The sequence below is a fragment of the Nylanderia fulva genome, unplaced genomic scaffold (genome assembly GCF_048542155.1).
Source record: "Nylanderia fulva isolate GAGA-0341 unplaced genomic scaffold, ASM4854215v1 Scaffold941, whole genome shotgun sequence".
In the NCBI taxonomy this organism is placed as follows: domain Eukaryota; kingdom Metazoa; phylum Arthropoda; class Insecta; order Hymenoptera; family Formicidae; genus Nylanderia; species Nylanderia fulva.
In genome coordinates, this window is record NW_028191070.1 from 30,009 (window position 1) to 35,640 (window position 5,632).

Here is a 5,632-nt window from a genome sequence, read left to right on the forward strand (position 1 = left end):
TCTCTGAAACTTTTCGAAGCGTTGATTTTCAATTTGTGTATCTTGTTCGTGTAACTCTTTCAAAACAATGCTTAAATTATCTTTCTTTGGTCTTACTGTTTTTTTAACATTTTCAAAAATATTTAAAATTTTTAAATTATCTTTTTCTTTCTTTGACGTATTCTTCGTTGACACGTTATTTTCTAGTGCAATATCTTCTGTATTGGGAAAGTTTTCATTGTTATTTGTAACTTCGCTTATTTTACTACTACAAGTATCAGAAGTTGTACTAAAATTATCTAGGGAATTCAGTAAATTAACTGGTTGACTGTTGTGTTTCTCTCTGATAAGGTCATGCATCTCATCAAAATATTTTGGAGGCTTTTTCTTCCCTGTTCCAGTAGATTTCATGTATTGGCAATGTCTACGATACATTTTTTCTAAGTTACGCCAACGTTGATGACATTTGTCAGAAGCTTTTGTTCCAATATAATGAATTAAATAACCATTATTTTGCATTTCTCTTGCAATATCAAATCATATTTTTTTTATGCATTTAATTATTAGGATGGTGAAATTTAGTTCCAACAATCTCTAATAACTTTAATGTCATTTCATTAGTAAATTCTACAAGTATTAAAACATTATTATTATTATTATTATTATTTAATTGTATTATTGTATATACATGTATGTATTATAAGGTGCTTACTATCTTTATTTGTCATTTCTAACCCTTTTTCTTTAATTTCTTCGTTTGTGCATTCTTTATTTGTAATATTGTTTTCTGTTGTATCTGTAACACAAAATATATTTAAATGATATATAATAATTTATATAAAATTATTTTTTAATTATTATTGCAATTTGTTTTAAAATATAATTAATAAAATGATTATGTATGAGATCATTAAAAACATATAGACTTATATTAAACAATAAAAGATCAAAAAAATATAAGTTGTTTAGATATTTCATGATGTTTTTTAAACATTTGTATTGTCCGTATACGTTTTGAAATTTAAAAGATGTTTAAAGTCTTATGTACTGTTGTTTTCAGACATAGGTGCTTTACATAACGATTGAGCTTCCAAGATTAAAGCATTTGCTGTAATATTTAATTAGATATAAGTCTTAATTTCATATTTAAAGTAAATAAATAAAAAATACATCTATCTGTATATAATTTTTACATACTTTTAGGACAAAAATATATTAATTTTCCATGTTCATCCAAAATCGGTTGCCCACTCGTGTCAGCACATACTAAAAGGCTGCTTTTATTCATACTATCTATAGTATCTATAATTGATAAATAATGAATTAAATATAATTCAAGTTTTAAATAATAAAGAAATTTTATTTGTTTTGTAGCTCTCTATTTCAATCAGTGCTTAACCTATAAGCGTAGAAATTATTTAAAAGTGTCCAAAAAAATTGACATTTTTAGTTTCTACTTTATAAGCTCGATCTTCTGTTTGAAATATTTAGCTCAATAGATTTAACACGAATAAATGTAAAATGCATTGTTTATTACCTGTGTCTTTATATTTGGCGCCTATTTGCAACTCAGAAAACTAACAACATGTACCCTGCTTTATTGCTGGATATAACGTGGTACCAACCAGATACATACCAAAATGATTGGCCACGCCTCTATCACAAATTACCAAACACACGAAAACATTCTGGTACACATTGGTACATGTACCAAACAGTCGCAAAAAATCGCCTAATAATATCAAATATAATAGTTTTCAAAACAATGCTTTGATATGTTAACAAAATTGAACAAATCAAATATAGTAGGCCAACTGAACGAGCAAATAAATAAAATGTAAAAATTTTTTATTAATAGTTAAATAATTAAATTAACATTCCGTTACAGAATCGATATAAATTGTAAACGTTTCGACTGCACTACAGTCTTTATCAATACATAAAAGTTAAATATTAAAATACAAAGTTAAATGTTAAAAATACAAAGTTAGTTAAATTTTAAAATATAAAATTAAAACGATTCTTCGCTGTTGACCAATAGATATGCAAGGCGATTGGTCTGAGATGCCAAGTTATGCGACATTTAAACATGCTGCGGATATAATACGCGAATTAAATCAATGTCAGAGAAAATTAAAAAATCTTTCAACTTACATTATCGTTTTAACAAGTCCTTTTTCCCGATATTTCAAGTGTGTGTTGCGAAGTCTGAATAACAAATGTCAAAATAGAGAGCGTGATGTATTTATTAATTACCAATGTTTTTTCTAAATTATGATTCAGCAAATTTTTTAAGTATGTCAAAATAACTACTGTCTAACAATTCGGTGTCTTTATTTAAATTAATTCCATTTTTCTGTTCTTTAATGTGGATCATTTCAGATATTAGTCTTTTATGGTAATTCTTTTCATGATCCATAATTTTAATATTGTCCCAGTCAAATGTATGTTGTTCGTTTAGAATGTGTTCCGTGACAACCGAATGTCTAGCAGAGTCTATTTTAATATTATTTTTATGTTCTTTAAGTCTCGTTCCTAACTGTCTTTTTGTCTGTCCGACATATGTGGCGTCACAATCGTTGCAATTCAAGTTATAAATAACGTTAGAATTCGTGGGGCAATTATTTCTGTCTTTTTGAACTTTTATGAAGTCATTCAATTTTTTAATGCAACGATATCCTACCACTACGTCAGGTCTTCTTATTGCTGAAGCAACTTTCTCAGATATTGATTCTATATATGGTATGACAAAATATTTAATGTTAGTATTAGTATTATTAATATCTGTTATATTGTTATTATTAGGCTTGTTAAATTTCTTAGTTGAGAGATTTTTTAATCTGCGTTTTATTTCTGTGAAAATTAGATCAAGAGAATAACCGTTGGATAGCAAAATGTTAATAGCTTTCTCTATATTTTTTTTGTGAAATTGCGGATGTGATAGTAATAAAGCTCTATCTACCAAGTTATAAATTGTTCCTATTTTATGACAAGTCGGATGATTTGAAAAAAATGAAAGTAATCTACCTGAGAATGTCTTTTTGTGATACCAATCTAAATAAATTCTATTATCTATTACTTTGATCATTATGTCTAAAAAGCTTATACACCGATTATCCTCTTTTTCCAATGTAAATTGTAGTCTATCGTTATAATTGTTGAATTCGTTCAAAACATATGTAATATTGTCAGCGGAAGTGCATAAAATAATGTCGTCTACATAACGGAAATAAAAAGTCATTTCGCAATTTAAATTACTAATTACCAATGTTTCTAAGTCCTGCATGACTATATCGGCAATGATCGGAGAAAGTGGGGAACCCATAGGAGTCCCATAAATATGTTTGTAAGTTATGTTATTGACAAATGGCACAAAAGGGCGTGTTTAGTCGTGTAAGCTTTTCGGCATTTACGGCACTCGAACGATACCCCAAACGACGAGTGCTTCTCTGCATGGTGGCTTAATGCGTCATTTAAACTCAATGAGAGATAACGCGCTCTATCCTTCTCGGTACATAAGGGGCAATTCGTAGGCTCAAAGGGCAAAAGAATAATCATAGTCCGTTGGAGCGCTTGGTTGTCATCTGTGGTCCCCTTCAATTCCTGACGCGCGGGACATTGCGCGTTCAGGTCCGAGGCTTTAAGAGGGTCATAGTTACTCCCGCCGTTTACCCGCGCTTGCTTGAATTTCTTCACGTTGACATTCACAGCACTGGGCAGAAATCACATTGCGTCAACACCCGCGAGGGCCATCGCAATGCTTTGTTTTAATTAGACAGTCGGATTCCCCTAGTCCGTGCCAGTTCTGAGCTGAGCGTTGAATGGTGGCCGAAGAGGGCGACCACGACGGCTCGCGCCGCCACGGAAGCCTCGCAGCAAGGAAGATCCGCGGGAGGCCAAGGCACGGGACCGAGCTCGGATCCCGGGACCGGCGCGAGAACGCTGACCGTTCACCTCGCCCGGCACGTCAGCCAGACCCGTTTCCCGACTAAGCCCGACACGCCCCGCTCCTCAGAGCCAATCCTTATTCCGAAGTTACGGATCCAATTTGCCGACTTCCCTTACCTACATTATTCTATCGACTAGAGGCTCTTTACCTTGGAGACCTGCTGCGGATATGGGTACGAACCGGCGCGACACCTCTACGTGGCCCTCTCCTGAATTTTCAAGGTCCGAGGGGAAGATCCGGACACCGCCGCAACTGCGGTGCTCTTCGCGTTCTAAACCCTATCTCCCTGCTAGAGGTTTCCAGGGAACTCGAACGCTTATACAGAAAAGAAAACTCTTCCCGGATCTCCCGACGGCGTCTCCAGGTCATTTTGGGTTACCCCGACGAACACTCTTACGAGGGCCCGAATTGTATGCGGTTCCGCTGCCGGGTTCCGGAATAGGAACCGGATTCCCTTTCGCCCGACGGGCGTGTGTCTTTCGTATAATATTTATTATTATTTCTCGACACTCGAGTATATTGTACGCCGTCATTGACATAGGATTTCTTCTAGGGCTTAGGATCGACTGACTCGTGTGCAACGGCTGTTCACACGAAACCCTTCTCCACGTCAGTCCTCCAGGGCCTCGCTGGAGTATTTGCTACTACCACCAAGATCTGCACCGACGGCGGCTCCAAGCAGGCTCGCGCCCAGACCCTTCTGCGCTCACCGTCGCGACCCTCCTACTCGTCAGGGCTTCGTGACGACGCGAGAGAAGACTAACGCCCGCTCCCGGTTGCCGCCCCACTTGCCGCTGACGGCAAAGTATAGGCTCGACGCTTCAGCGCCATCCATTTTCAGGGCTAGTTGCTTCGGCAGGTGAGTTGTTACACACTCCTTAGCGGATTCCGACTTCCATGGCCACCGTCCTGCTGTCTTAAGCAACCAACGCCTTTTATGGTGTCCCATGAGCGTCGAGTTGGGCGCCTTAACTCTGCGTTTGGTTCATCCCACAGCGCCAATTCTGCTTACCAAAAATGGCCCACTTGGCACTCTGATCCAACGGTTATCCTCTTGATCTAATTTTCACAGAAATAAAACGCAGATTAAAAAATCTCTCAACTAAGAAATTTAACAAGCCTAATAATAACAATATAACAGATACTAATAATACTAATACTAACATTAAATATTTTGTCATACCATATATAGAATCAATATCTGAGAAAGTTGCTTCAGCAATAAGAAGACCTGACGTAGTGGTAGGATATCGTTGCATTAAAAAATTGAATGACTTCATAAAAGTTCAAAAGGACAGAAATAATTGCCCCACGAATTCTAACGTTATTTATAAATTGAATTGCAACGATTGTGACGCCACATATGTCGGACAGACAAAAAGACAGTTAGGAACGAGACTTAAAGAACATAAAAATAATATTAAATTAGACTCTGCTAGACATTCGGTTGTCACGGAACACATTCTAAACGAACAACATACATTTGACTGGGACAATATTAAAATTATGGATCATGAAAAGAATTACCATAAAAGACTAATATCTGAAATGATCCACATTAAAGAACAGAAAAATGGAATTAATTTAAATAAAAACACCGAATTGTTAGACAGTAGTTATTTTGACATACTTAAAAAATTTGCGAATCTAATTTGAAAAAAATTGGTAATAAAAAAACACCGCCTCATTTTGACATTTTTTATT

General features: G+C 35.3%; 1 pseudogene; it reads right to left on the bottom strand.

Annotated features, from left to right (window-relative positions):
• Positions 1–3,471: 3,471 nt before the first annotated feature.
• On the bottom strand, positions 3,472–5,632 carry LOC146719568 (large subunit ribosomal RNA; annotated as a pseudogene; the record flags this gene model as incomplete).